The sequence below is a fragment of the Lepisma saccharinum genome, chromosome 1, assembly GCF_977018435.1.
Source record: "Lepisma saccharinum chromosome 1, izLepSacc3.1, whole genome shotgun sequence".
Taxonomy (NCBI): Eukaryota; Metazoa; Arthropoda; class Insecta; order Zygentoma; family Lepismatidae; genus Lepisma; species Lepisma saccharinum.
Genome location: NC_139229.1, coordinates 94,127,407 through 94,142,190, shown reverse-complemented (window position 1 = coordinate 94,142,190; position 14,784 = coordinate 94,127,407). Strand labels below are relative to the sequence as shown.

Genomic DNA, 14,784 nt, shown 5'->3' with positions numbered 1-14,784 from the left:
CATTACCTACGCGTGATCGAACTTTTTCTCGAAAAGATTACGATGGACACACGTGATTCTTCGGCTTCGCACTGGGGATATTTTACGTGTGTCCGAATGGATTTTGCTGAACCATAGTTGGCAACACTGCTATGTGCGTATCTGTTTACGGAAGTGTTTCCGTCTTCTTGTTCGAGATTCGACGCACAAGAAGTGACATCACTTGGTGCAATTGATGAGGCATCAAATGGATTACCATATGCAGGTAAGTTTACTTATTTATCGATGTTTTAGCAGTAATTGTGTAGCTAAAGACATTTATGATGCAGGGAGACTGTGACTTTGTCCCAGGCTACATATACAGGTTGATCCAATTTTCATGCATATCTGAAGAGTAAGGCATGCCAGCTGCGGTCTAGATCCACAACCTGCCAATAATCCCTGAACCGAGTGGCGTGGCTACCTGATTAGTGGCGCGTAATATAATAATAATAATAATTCCTTCATTTAACGGGCGAGTTTCAGCCGTAAGCTGCTCTTCCACCTAACCCTTGTCATGAGCTACATAATTAGGCTATACTTGAATACAGATAGAAGAAATGACCAAAACTAAATAAATAAAACATAAACATACACAGTGATGGTTGTCATAAAATAAAACATATGTCAAAAGAACAAAAAAAATGTACAAGTGTAGAAAAATATGAATGGAGATAAACGGAGGGGGGAAAATACAAATGTAAAGGTTAACATAAGGTTGCCTTAAAGTAAAGAAAAATAATGTAAATATAGTAATAAAATACCAATAGTTACAGTTATAGAATATACATGCCAGCAGAGTGGTGGTGTTTACTGAAAGATAAGCTATAACTATATATATATAAGTGAAGGGTTTCAGTTTTGCACTTATTTTTATGCCGTTAATATGCAAATATTTCTCAATACACGACAATATTTTACTGTTTCAGTAAGTTATTTTCGCCCTTATGTAGGTTGTCACCGTATATAGACATACTTTCAGAACTTGTAGAGGAAGTGAAGATCAACAACTTTTCTAAGTAACGGTTTGCTCGTAGCTTGTTTCTGTGACACGAGTTCCGGAAGAGTGTCATTTCCTATCCTCTGTGTATACGCCATACGGCATTGATTTGTAAAATATCTTATAGAAGAAGTAGCAGAGAAGTCGACAAGGTGAATTCACAGAGTTTAACTCTTTCTGAAATCTTGCAAGTATCGACATCCATATCTACATAAAAGTTTCGTGTTTTTCTATACCTTATAAAAACGAACCCTGTATTTTTTGGCCAGAGATATTCGCAGGGTTGATTGGTAACACAGTCTGTCCTCGGTGACGTACTCACACTCATTTTTTTTTACAATTTATTTTCCAACAAAAAAAAAATATGAGTGGTAACCATGAAATGTGATTGCATCATTAGTCGAAGCGGAAATTCCTGGTTGGGGAGATACTTGTTCGAGTTTGGGGATAGGTGAGGGAGATGCGTCTACTGATCGACATGTAGTTAATTATGCTTACACGTGCTGCAGGTGGCACCTTTCGCAAATTTTCTTAACTTGACTGCGGGATAGCACCTTCGCTCCCCTCACTTCGAATACTGGATTTCATATGTACGAAGAAGTGAGCAAGGGTTCAAGAAAAGTCGTTTGCCGATATCCAGCCTTTATTTCATTAATTTGTACACCAAAGAAAAAAAAACGAAATACAGAAGCATCAATTAAGTACTTCTTAATTGAAGCATTACCATCAACAATAATTCTAACAGCAGCACTCACTAAATCAACCTAACAAATTTCAACCTACAGGCTACAGCCAGCCATCTTAATTACAGCAATATTAATAAAAATAGGTGCCGCCCCATTTTAATTTCACATATGAGTACCAGAAGTTATAGAAAGAATAACATTAATTAACTTGGGGCTGTAGGGGGGTTAAAGCAAACCTCGTTACGAAACATTTAGGCGTTTTCGTCAATCAACCATATATCATGGATCATTCTAAGAGTAACATCAGAAGACAACGTCTGACTGATATACTTAACAATATATCTCCTAATGACCTCATGTATGTATGTATGTGTAATTTTACTACGCACGAGTGTGAGCATGGACGTCCAGAAGGAGGCAAGGGAGTCCCACGGCTTCCCTGGAAAATAAATGTTAACCTAAAATTATAGCTATATCGTCACCTTCTTAGAAATTAGGAAGGTGACGATATACAATCGCCCGCGCACCACTTTGCATTCCATCTCATGCTGATGCTTACACTTCCTCATTCTTTCCAAACACACCACAATATTTCACGAATGAGATTTTCTAAGTAAACTTAGGCCCACTCGAAGGAAAAATGTTCCTATGCCTCTGATCTAAGGAAATACCTATTACTGTTAGCGTTTAACGATGAATGTGTAAAGGGGTCTCCCCCATGGCGCAGTGGTAGCGTCGTTGCCTTGTAATCAAGGGGTCCCGGGTTCGGTACCCGGTGGAGGCACATAGTGGTTCGGATCCCACTTTAAACTGTAGGTCCAGTCCTAATTAGCCTTACTGTGCATAAAGTGGACTTAAAACACCAAATCAAAGAAACAAAAAATGAATGTGTAAGGCTTATCGCACACTATCAGTGGCGTGCCCACGATTTTCGAAAGGGAGGGGTTATGTATACTTTTTCTTGGTAGTAAGCCCTCATTTTGCCTATTTTCCTACCTTTGACGTTATTTTTTTAGGAAGATTGGGCCAAAGGGGGGTTATAACCCCCACCAACCCCCGTTGGGCACGCCACTGCACACTATGACCCATAGAGCTGACGAGATGATGATTCTGTTTTCTGCTTCCTATAAAATGAAAAGGTGGAACGCCAAGTGTGCCACGACCACGACCATGAATAGAAAAATACAGGCCACCTGAAAATTTTCTTCACCTGGCGACTGATTTTTTATATCCAGTTCTTTAAAAAGAAAATGGTATTTAGTTTGGTTAGGGATATTTCAATTACTTTTTTTAAAAAAAATAACGAGTACAGTATGTTTTATTTTTTTCATGTTTGTGTGTTTTCTGTATCACGTGTATCATTAAATCAGAATAATAAACATTCAATTATAAATTTTTGCACTGTTGCTATGTAAAATCTGAAGCAATAGGTAGATTGATTGATTGAGTTGGTGTTTTAAGTTCAGTTTATGCACAGTAAGGCTAATCGGGACTGGACCTACAGTTTAAAGTGGGATTCGAACCACCATGTGCCTCCACCGGGAATCGAACGTGGAACGCCTTGATTACAAGGCGACGACGCTAACACTGCGCCATCGGGGAGGCAACAGCAACAGGTAGAGACGGACATACGTGTATATTAGTATGTATTGCATAGTTACTCATAATGTTCTTTAGGAAGGCCACTCCGGTGTAAGAATTAATTTCTTGTAATCCAATCTTGTGTTAATTAATAACTTTAATGTTTTAAGACCACATTTCGTAGCCTTTAATTAGATTCATGGCTTTCTCGGGTCGTATTTGAAAAAAAAATCTGGCTCCTGAGAAGAAGAGGCTGGCGTCTGAATTATTTTTAGTTTTGTCTACCCCTCCCTGGCCAAGACTTTAGTGTGTTTTTGTATACTTTTGTGGAGAGTAACGATCAATGATCTTGTCAAAGTTTGTTTTAAGTCCACTTCATGCTCGTATGGGCTAATCTCAACAGAGCTTACAGTTTAAAGTGATATCACAACCACTGTAGTAGTACAATGTACCTCTGCCGGGGGGGATCTGACCCAGGTCTACTTGATAACAAGGTGACTGCATTACCACTGCTGTAACAGTGATCCTGCCTGCTCCCGCATGTACCCTTTCGAGAGAGTGCCTTTAAACACCGCCATTCCTGGCGCCACGTTTGGGTAATATCCGTAACCTGATCACGCGATAGGCATTGTGGGCAATGCAACCAAAACATCGGCACACGCATGCATGCACGCCTGCTTTCAACTTCAGTTAGTCTTATCACCAAGCCTTCGTCGACAATAGTCTTGCGATCGTGCACGCAAGAATTTATGCACCTTATGATTTTAGCCCTTGAACAAGTGGCACCAGCTTATATGGGCCAGTGGAACTCGAGACCATCCAATAATTTGCTCATTATACAGGGTGGCCATAAAGTCTTTCCAACTTTAGCCTCGTTCGGCGGGCCAGACAACTTCAAGTCTGCTTGAATATCTTGCACGTTTAGCGTTTCGGCGGGCGGAAATTGACGTCACGTCTTACAGAGTGAAAGCGTCCGGCCATTCAGACTGCTTACAGTCATCTTGCAGCCGGAGGAAGTCAAGGAAAAATTGACTCGTTTCGTCTGCACAAGATCTTGGAAGATGGCGATTTGGGATAATGTTGTTGCGGAGATGGCTATACTTATACTTGTCGATGTCTGACAGCATTCTTTGTACTCAAGATAAATAAATACTTTGGTTTCAAGTGAGAGAAGTTCATTGTTTTATATGAAGATCACGTTCACTGAATATCTCGTCTTATTCGATTTGAACAATACAATCTACTTTAATGAATGCTAAGTATATATCCATACTAACGTGGTAACATTTTTTTCTATTCAGAACAAATATTTATATTGAACTCGGAATATTATAAGCTGAATATGAAAATGGACTCAAAATTAATTTTAATTACTTAAATAGAATTAATCGTATGACCAAAGATGATATACCATATTTACCCCCTTTTCGAGAATAGTAGCTACTTTTTAAATTCTTTCCTAAATATATTTATTCTCCGTAATTTTCCCATTTGCAGCTTGTATGCTAGTTGTTGCATTGACTAGTTTTATCCACAGACCGCGTGTGACTAAGATGATCTTAAGCCGGAAGTTGATAGTCACGTGTTTCCTCTCAGATGCATCTTGCAGTTGTCTGGCTCGCTGAACGGGGCTATTACAAATGTTCATTACAAAGACGCTATTACAGTTACAAATGCATGGTTTGTGGTAAAAGAAAGAAACTCAAAGTTTCTTCCCTTTGTTCTAGATAGAGGTTGAATTGGTATAGGACTAGGAGGCGTTGCAATCACCGGAATTTAAAAAAGTTCAAAGTGCTTTATGGTACCATGAGAGCAAGTCAGCGATTGCTGTACAGCGGAATTTTAGGAAGATATATGGGCTACTACCATCTGATGACGTCATTTTCAGTTCCGGCGATTGCAACGCCTCCTATACAAACTCAGCCTCTACCTAGATCAATGGGCGAAAACTTTATGAGTTTCTATTTCTTTTGCCACAAGCCATGCAACTGTAACAGTTTGTTTGTAATAAACCTTTGTAATGTTGAAAATACTTTTTGGCCACCCTGTATTTTATTTTAGAAATAAAGTCCACGCGGTTAAGAGAACAAAATGTTTCATCAATGTACACCTAAAGAATTCTCACAATTTAACTCCTGGTTGAGTGTTATCAAACTATTTCATTTGTTGCCTCTCCAATATGATACATTTCAGTTTCCTATATTATTACACTATCCGTGGTCACATCATTATTATGGAGGAAAGGGCTCATAACCAATATAAGGTTCGATAGGCACTAAGAACTCTCAAAATAGGATGGCCAAAAAAGCACTGAAAATACAAAATGGCCACTAAAATTGATAAACATTGATAGTTTTTTCATTATTTTCCTGGATTACGCACTCAATAGGTGCGAATAGGTGCTTATGACTAAATTAGGCAACAAAAAACCAGCCACTATAAAATTCATATAGCCTATTCCTCAGTAATGGCCTGAAGCTGTTTTTAGACGTAAAAGTCTACATTTTCTGGCCAAGGAACAACAACAAAAGAAATATTTGGACAAATCTTTAACCTACTTATGACATATATATTATTGCATACAATTACAAGACAAATCTCAGTTCAGCCCACCCAATGTTTTTCAAACGGTTGGAACCGTCCTGGTTTGTTCGGAACTCTCCCAGTTTTTGAGGGGCCGAAACTGTCCCATTTGACTCGGAACTCCCTCGGTTTGTTCGAGATTGTCTGCATGCAGACATATTGTCTGGTGGATATTGCATACAAGAGTGGCCGGGTTTTGATACCTTAAGACTTATTCTCCAGTTGCAAACACTCACCGCGACTGATAAGTCCCAGTTTTTATCAAAAGTGAGTTCGACAACTTTTAACATCATTTTTTAAATATCAATTGATACTGTACGGTCACGGATACTTCTGAGCTGTAGTGATCGCATTGAAAATCAGTGGAGTTGTTGAGACCCAGAAGCAGGGTTGTTAAAGGTCCAGTAACCCATAAATTCTAATGGGTTCTATTGGGTTCCGCTGCAGGACCGAAACTTTTTCTCTCGCAGAATTTAAATTCGGTACAAGTTGCGTATTGTTTCTTTGAAAAAAGGTTCCTGGACCGTATTTAAATTGATCCGGAAAAAAGTTCCTGGACCGAATTAAAATACTTTACAGATAAAAAGGTTCTTTACGGTCTAGAACCCGTTTACGCTTGCTGATTTTCTCTCCTGGACCGGAATTGAATTTATTTTAAATTCCTGGATCTTTAACAACCCTGCCCAGAAGTGTTCGATGTACAAAACCATTCATATTGTAGAAATCACTACACTGTGCAAGTAATGTTACAACATTTCACTCGGAGCATTATCAGAGAGAAAATGCAAAAGATAGTCAGAGATAATGCGTTATCAGAAACCTGCTTTTGTCCTGAGTAGCAAGTGAATAACAACATGGCTGAATCGAGTCCTGTGTGAAAGAGCTAGAAAGTATATTTAGAGGTAAGATAATGTGGTTATTTTGCTTGTGTGACTTCTGTACACGGATTGTTCTAAACGTCCAAGAGATAAAAAAAAACATATTTAACTTGTTTGTTGATTTGATCTGTGTCACATAATAATCTTGTCATTTGTCAGGCGTTAGAAAGAGTAGCATTTTCTAAAGGTGTTGCACAATCGTTTAAAACGATGCGCCCTCTAGGATGTTGCCTGTGAAAGCTGTGTTCCCTTGCAGCATTATTTTCAAGGGGTCCCTGGTTCGATACTTGGTGGAGGCACATAGTGGTTCGGATCTCACTTTAAACTGTAGGTCTAGTCCCGATTAGCCTTACTGTGCATAAAGCGGACTTACACAAAATCAATCAATCAATCAGACCTTGCAACATTAATGGGAGGAGGAGCGAGAGTGCCATTAACGATATCGGAGCATTCCACGATAAGTGGTCCTTTAAGTAAGGAAATGAATCAATCTGGAAATTATTACTCCTTCTGTCCCATAATTATGCCAAAATTAGTCCGGTATGCCAAAATGGTAAATTTTTATTTATGTTCTTTTGGATACTTGATCGGCCAATTTGTACTGATCCTTGAGTAATAACGTTGTATGACTCATTCCCGTGTTTCACTTTCTTCTTCTGTATACACAAATGTTACAGTTTGAATATTGGACAAGTATTTTGTGACAACAAACAAAAGTGTACCGGACAATAATTATGGGACAGAGGGAGTATTGTTTTTTATTGCATTAAGGATCAAATGTTTGTGAATGTATATACAGTGATTTGTATATTTCAACAACAAACGTCATTAGCATCTGTATCCTATATGCTTCACAGACAAATGAACTCAAACTTGGCTACATTTTTTAAAGCGTCAAACACGTATCACAGTTTCGTTAATACTTTTCACGCAGTCAATTTTTATTTCATTCGTTAGCAGACATCAAAGAGTACTTCCAGGATCGGACTGGGACCGCCAAGAGGGTGGTGGCAATTTTCATCAAAAACAAGGGTCTCCCTTATCGCACAATACTTGAGCAACCTTGCGTTCTGACGTCACGGGAGAATGCTTTTAATTTTAGGCTTGCCGGCTCCGTGGCAGAGTGGTTAGCACATCGCGCTACGACGCCAGGGGTCCCGGGTTCGAATCCTCGCCTGGGAATGGATGTTTGTGAGTGTCCATTCTTCATCAATTTAATCATATCATCACTCATCCTCATCTTCGAAAATTAGCCAAAAGTGGCACAAGAAGCGATGTAAAATAAAGCAATTCAATCAATCAATCAATTTTAGGCTAAATGCCTAAGTCGTTAGGTTAGGGTAGCTAGGTTTAGTTCTCTTAGCATAAATACAGATTTTTCAGTGTATTTATACTAATTGAACCTAGCCTAACAACGTAGGCATTCCTTGTCTGACGTCAGAACGAAAGGTTGTTCAAGTGTTGTGCGATAAGGGAGACCCCCAACAACAACATGGCGCCGACTGTGAGCAGTTGGGGGGAAATAGGCGCTGAATGTATATTTTCGGAAGGTCACTGAGAGGCGCACCAGGATTTTGTCCGTCCGGTGTCCCAGTCCAGCCCTGAGTACTTACTTCATAATTCTATGAACTCTGTTCATTATGAATATTTTAATCCAATCACTTGCATAGAACCTTACATTTTATGTGTGAATGTCTCACGTAACTCTGGAATGCCCCTATTTCATTCATTTATTTACACAACAAGCAAACTACAAACCAGAATATTTTACTTCAGGCCTGGTCAACTCGCCGTATTTGTGCAAGAGCGCTCTCGTATGCACGTGTGGACTGCAGAACGAGCAGCGTTACTGTATCGTTGTAACAGGGACGGATAGGAGGGAGGAGGCTAGGCAGCAGGTTTCGTCGTTCGTTCGTGCAGTGCAAAAGCTTTAGTCATGTGATTCGTGAGTAACCGTGCAGTGTTGCGTTATAGTCACGACAGAACAAAGAGGAGCCGGCCTCCGTGACGGAGTGGCAGGTGTTCCAGATTTGAATCCCAGCCTGGGCATGGGTGTTCTTTGTGAGTGTTCCTTCTTCAATTTCATTACATCATTACTAATCCTTATGTTCGCAATTACTTCGCAATTAGCCAAACGTGGCTGAAAAGCAAAGTATTATAAACAGAATCAATCAATCATATTCGCGATTAGCCAAAACTGGCAGAAAAGCGAAGTGAAATAACAGAATCAATCATTCAATTCACAACAAGTGAATTAGACTACAAACACTGCCGAACAATTCTTTGGGACTACGCGACACAATTCTTGTTTTCTTTCCCTACTGACTCATTGTTGTGTCTTGGGTTCCTGCTGTTTCGCATACTTGAAAAATGCTTCCTTCTTAATATCCCTGTTTACTGTTCGTTCGTATCACGTGCATTCGCGCTAGGCTTGCACAGATAACCACGGTAGCAGTTTTGCGCCTGCGCGAGAGAGTGAGATTGCAAGCTTGCAGACCCCACCGCGCCACTCGCCATGCATGTATAGGAAGTTGAAATGAAGCTACAAACGTACTCCTGTTTATGTTCATCGTGCGAACAAGGACAAGTTTGCTATTTATAAAACGGTAAGCAAATTCTGTATTTCGTATCTTCTGTCCGGGGCTTAAAAATGGTCTTGCCGAAGTGAGTTGTCTGTTCTTGTCCGTTGCAAATTGCGATGCAAGTACGGGGAAAATACGGAAGACTTGGTTGACGCAATTGACTTTTGTTTACGTCACGAACTGTGACGTATTTACGCAGGCTTTCAGGGTCATGGTTTACCCGGTTTATCCGTATAATGTGTCCTTATGATAAAGCAACATGTTACTGTGTCATACTTTTCTTTTCTGTAGTCGACTGCCAGTATCGGGGCATCCCCGATAGCGTACCGTGCTACCGTTGTGTGGCGGGAATAGTTCTGTAGGAGTTGATCGATTTGGGGGAACCTTGACCGACTGGACCCTCTCGGTCGAATCATTTTGTTAATTTATATATTTAGATGTTTCGTGTAACATAAAATGTGTTTCCCAAATAACCGTGATAGTTGATTCCAAAGTACGGCCTGCGTAAGTAGAAAACTTCCTGTCTCCAGTGACGCTACACGGGCCCGAGCGAGGTCACCCAATAATTGTCATTATTAATATTATTATATATTTGCTATTGTTATTCGTGGAGAATTGCTTATTGATTTCAGTAAATCACAGATGAAAAAGTAAGGGTGCATTGTTGGTGTGCACTAATATCATGATACATGGCACGGAGGCTTCACGAGATCTTTCATGAACTTGTAACTCAAGTGCTTTAACCCCATCCAATGTTTTTCAAAAGTTGGTTCCCTGGTAGTCTCGGGAGTCATTTCTTTTTATTTATTCGTAAAAACCGGTTGCATGCAGCACACTCGAGTAGCGAAAACGCATGTGCAAATGATATGCCGCAAACTTTGCACCACTCGCCTAACAAAGACATCGAAAATTGCCATCAGCTTTAAACCTAACACTTCTGACTTAAGAACGTCAAGGTTATATACCCGGTATAGGCACATAGTACTTAACTCTAGGTCCAGTCTCAATTAGCCCATCTGAGCACAAAGTGGACTTTAAACAGTGAACACAATTGACTTGTTTCTACATGAGAAAAACTCTAAAGCTGCGGACTAAGGCAGTCTTTAAGTTAAAAAAAAAAAAAAAAAAACTTTACACGTGACGTTTCAACCCTATATCGGGATCTTCTTGAAACTAAGAACCAAATACAAATCTGGGTCGTAATCTGAAGAAGCCCCTGATTTAGGTTGGAAACGTCACGTCTGTTTCTTAAGTAAAGACTGCCTTGGTCAGCAGCAGATTTTACCCACCACTGTATGAATTTAACCCTTTAACCCCTTTCATTTACTCTAAATCGTGGTTGCCTATATATTATGTAAGGATACATATTCTCGTTTGTACTCTTCAGCAGGAAGTGTTGTAACTCAGTAGGGTTAGCAACAGTTGGTCTTACCTGTGTTATCTTTTTTCTGCGCAATCTCTCATGACCTTGCTTGCTGCCAGTTTCTCTCCCGGATCGGAATTGAATTTATTTACAATTCCTGGACCAACCCCGATTTCACCTTGAAACTTGTGCTTTGAGCAAACACAGACAGAAACACGTGTGCATTAATTGTCCAATCAGGAAATCTATGGCTATTATAATTGATTTTTCTTCTTCATTCTGAGTGTCTTTAGGAACGGGAATGTCCTGTAAAGAAACTAAATTTTACATTTCTTTACTCAACGTGGACTTGACAAGTACTGTCAGTTCCTAAAACGGATGCTATTGGTGGGGAAGGTTTGAGGGGAGGATTTACTGTGCTCCACGTGCACTTGACATATGGTTGTGAAATGGAAACTGAACTTTCAGAACTTTCTTTGAAGTAAAGTGACATTCGAATCAGGACTTCAGCTTTACTAATCCGCCAATGATACTGCGCTCTTGCCTAGTTGTCAGATTCATGAAATGTTACTTTAACAAGCACTTTCATCATAACCCGTTGCTATGACGCAAGGTCATAAATGTATCGATCATGCCTTTTTCTAACCAGAAGTGGGAGAGCGGGACTTCCCCTTCGTTCAACTATTGATTTGTAAATCTATGGGGACTAACAGGTTCTAGAAAAATGCCCCTATGTGCAGTGGCGAATCTAGGAGGAAGTGGTGGGGCATGACATGACATGAGTGGCGAACTTTGGGGAGAGGGGGTATCTCAGACTCGACCTGAGCCCAGGGGCCTCCCCGATGGCTCAGTGGTAGCGTCGTTGCCTTGTAATAAAGGGGTTCCGGGTTCGATACCTGGTGGAGGTATATAGTGGTTCGGATCCCACTTTAAATTGTAGGTCCAGTCCCGATTAGTCTTTCTGTGCATAAAGTGGACTTAAAACACCAATGCAATCAATCAATCAATCGACCTGAGTCCTTTCTTACCACTTTTATTAACCATAGTTATTATCCCGCTTACTTTTTTAACCAACCGAAATAAACTAGTGACGTATCCTGAAAATTTGACCCGGTTTACCGCAACAATAATTACTTAACCTTTATACAGGGTGTATCATAAGTAATAGCGCAAACTGACAGTTGAAAGTACAAGATAATAGAAGCAAAAAAGTCTCTCTAAACATGGGTCTGCAAACGAACAGTTTTCGAGAAAATTGCGAATATGTGGTTACAAGCCGCCACTGACTTCATTGTTTGTAAACGTCGTCCTAGTTGGTAAAATATACTCTTCGCTGCTGTAAGGTTCCATTTTCACTATGCAGTACAGCACAACTGACGTGACTCCCACACTATGATTTCCATCGTGTTTGATTACAACGCCACCTCTCCGAAATGTTTTGTAAACAAAGAGCAAACGTCGGATTGCGCAAGGAGTAAAGCACTCTGTGTTTACAAAATGTAATCAGTGACGGCTTCTAACCACACATTCGCACACATTATTAGCATTTTACCAACTAGGACGACGTTTACAAACAATGAAGTCAGTGGAGGCTTGTAACCACACATTCGCAATTATCTCGAAAACGGCTCGGTTGCAGACCCATGTTTACTGAGACTTTTTGCTTCTATTATCATGTCCTTTTAACTGTGTCAGTTTGCGCTATTACTTATGATATACCCTGTATCACACACCCCTATCTAAATGAACTAGATATAATATAAATAAAACACCAATGCAAGCATGCAAGTAAAACAAAAACAGGAGTCCCAACAACTCAAATTTTCTGGCAATTTCGATATTTTTCATAGAATTTCCATTTTCACCAAAAATTGGACCTCAATTCCCCTTCACCAAGTGAAATTTCCCTTAGTGCAGCAACACTGCCTCTGCCAAGCACAGCACAGAATCAAAGAAACAAACACTTTTCTCCTAACTCTGCTGTTTGCAGGTCGTGTGTTTTTAAATAGCAACCCACTCACTTCTTCGGCTCCCTCGCCCTCCCTACGTACATCCAAGGGCAAAAGAAACAGTAGGCGAATTGTCCATCACCATTTTCACTCAAGTCTGTATTGCACAATATGATAATGAATTAAAATAAAGACATCAATAAGCAGAGGGCAATCAATGCCTGTTTCACAGCAACATAATTTCATTCCTTAAAACAACACAGGATGTAGAATAAAATGAAATGAAAATAATGATGGACAATTTTCCTACCATTAATTTTTCCGTTGACTGTACAATCTGGGAGGAAACCCGTTCATCAGAAGTTTGCGATAGAGACAAGCCCGTAGCTAGAATTGATCTCCAGAGGGGCTCGCAAGTTATCAGTGGGGGCTTTGTAAACCAAGTCCATTTTTCCAAAGTTTGACAGTGTTAAATGAAGGCAAATTGAGTGTGGGTGGTGGTGGTGGTGGTGGTGGGGGGGGGGGTCATTAAGTTATGTAAAGTTTAGAAATATCATACAAATACTACATTTTTTCTATATCTTTTAAAATATCACTTGAAGTGTTGTTAATTGAATGTTACTGAAATTGTCCCTTACTACACACTCCATACTACTTACGCATATGATGATACAGATACGAATTTATATCACACAAGAAAAAATGGAGACTATTCAATTATAGTACCTATATCGTACATTCCAAACCATGTTGAAGCAATGAAATTCCCCTTCGTTCCCAAAAACTTCAGAGCTGTTGACGTTTGATGCTCCCCTACGAAGGATCTTTCTGAAGTCTAGAGAAGAAAATCTTCTAAATACTTGCCGCTTCTGGTCATGCTGTTTGAATTTATCCTTCACCAAAGTTGTGAGCAAAATAATATCTGCTGTCTACATTTTCACTCTGCACTGCAAACAAATTATACAAAATAGTTTTTCCTAATGTCAAGGGGCCTGATGGCAGTGCCAGAGGGAGCTGACGGTAGTTCCAGGGGGCTGAGCACCCCTGGCCCCTGCCTGGCTACGGGCCTGGATAGAGAATGACCAGTGATGTACATGAGCCAGTCTAAGTTCTTTAAAAATTTGCTTAAATTATCGTTTATAATCTTGTTTTAGTAGTTTCCATAATACATAATGTGTCCCGCACCGTGGCTGTGCGGTCTAAGGCGGAGGCTTTGGTTTCCGGCTACAAGATACACGCAGGGTCTAGTCTCCTTGGGAAATATAAACAACTTTTCCTGAGATTTCGGCCAGTGTGTGGGACCGGTGGCCACCCATCATCCTGAGGAAACTGGGGAGCTTTAAATGAGAAGCGTAATATGGTCATAGAAAACCTACAATAACTATTGGGGGTTCGTCGTGCTGACCACACGTCACCCTGTAACTGGTTGGATAATCGCCAGTCTTTGGTATGTAGGCCCTTGCCCTCATGGGAAGTTATGCCACGGGTTATTAGTATTATACCTATAATGTAAAGCTAAATGCATAAAGAAACATGTGAGAAAATTTGGTATATTGGCAGTAAAGGTGGTAACATGGAGGGTTTTTTTTCTTTTAAGTCCACTTTATGCACAGAGAAGCTAATTGGGACTGAACCTACAGCTTTAAGTGGGATCCAAACCAAACCACTATGTGCTTCCATCGGGTATCGAACCCGGGACTCTTTGGTGGCGGTATCATGGAGAAGACACAACTGCTGTCAGTTTTTTGCCATGGTGAGACTGGTTGTCAACTAGTGCACGGAGCGGAGGCTTTTTGAAACCACAAAACGAATCACTCAGTAATACATTCATATTTGTAAAGATAATGGAAAATTATTTATGTTACAAATATGTATATTATCTTGTTGTGGGGAGAGGGCAAAATCATTCCTGGTGTAGATTGTTTGTGATTGCGATTGCTTTGTTTTATTTTACTTCGCTTTTTGTCCCACCTTTGGCTAATTTCTGAAGATGGGGACGAGTGATGATATGATGAAATTGATGAATGGACACTCACAACAGGGGCGTTTCCAAAAAATAAAATTTGGGGAGGTCCAGCCAGGAGTCCCCATTCCCCTATCCCCTAAGAGCAATGGGGTATCACCCCCCCTATAATGGTAGGATG

The 14,784-nt window shown here is 40.1% G+C and overlaps 2 protein-coding genes across 6 annotated transcripts in view; both read left to right on the top strand.

The window, feature by feature from the left end:
- The window catches only part of LOC145998216 (uncharacterized), a 278,380-nt gene that overhangs the window by 17,798 nt on the left and 245,798 nt on the right, over nt 1-14,784 (top strand). The window lies entirely within an intron of this gene.
- LOC145998243 (uncharacterized) overlaps nt 181-14,784 on the top strand; it is a 28,327-nt gene continuing 13,723 nt past the window's right edge. Inside the window, exon 1 of one of the 4 annotated variants that reach the window (XM_083134683.1) lies at nt 181-244. The gene's annotated coding sequence lies outside the window, so the exon portion shown is untranslated. Of the gene's footprint in view, nt 245-6,725; nt 6,771-8,926; nt 9,353-9,694; nt 9,833-14,784 lie in introns of those variants that run through there. The other 3 variants (XM_083134684.1, XM_083134681.1, XM_083134682.1) reach the window with 3 other exon arrangements.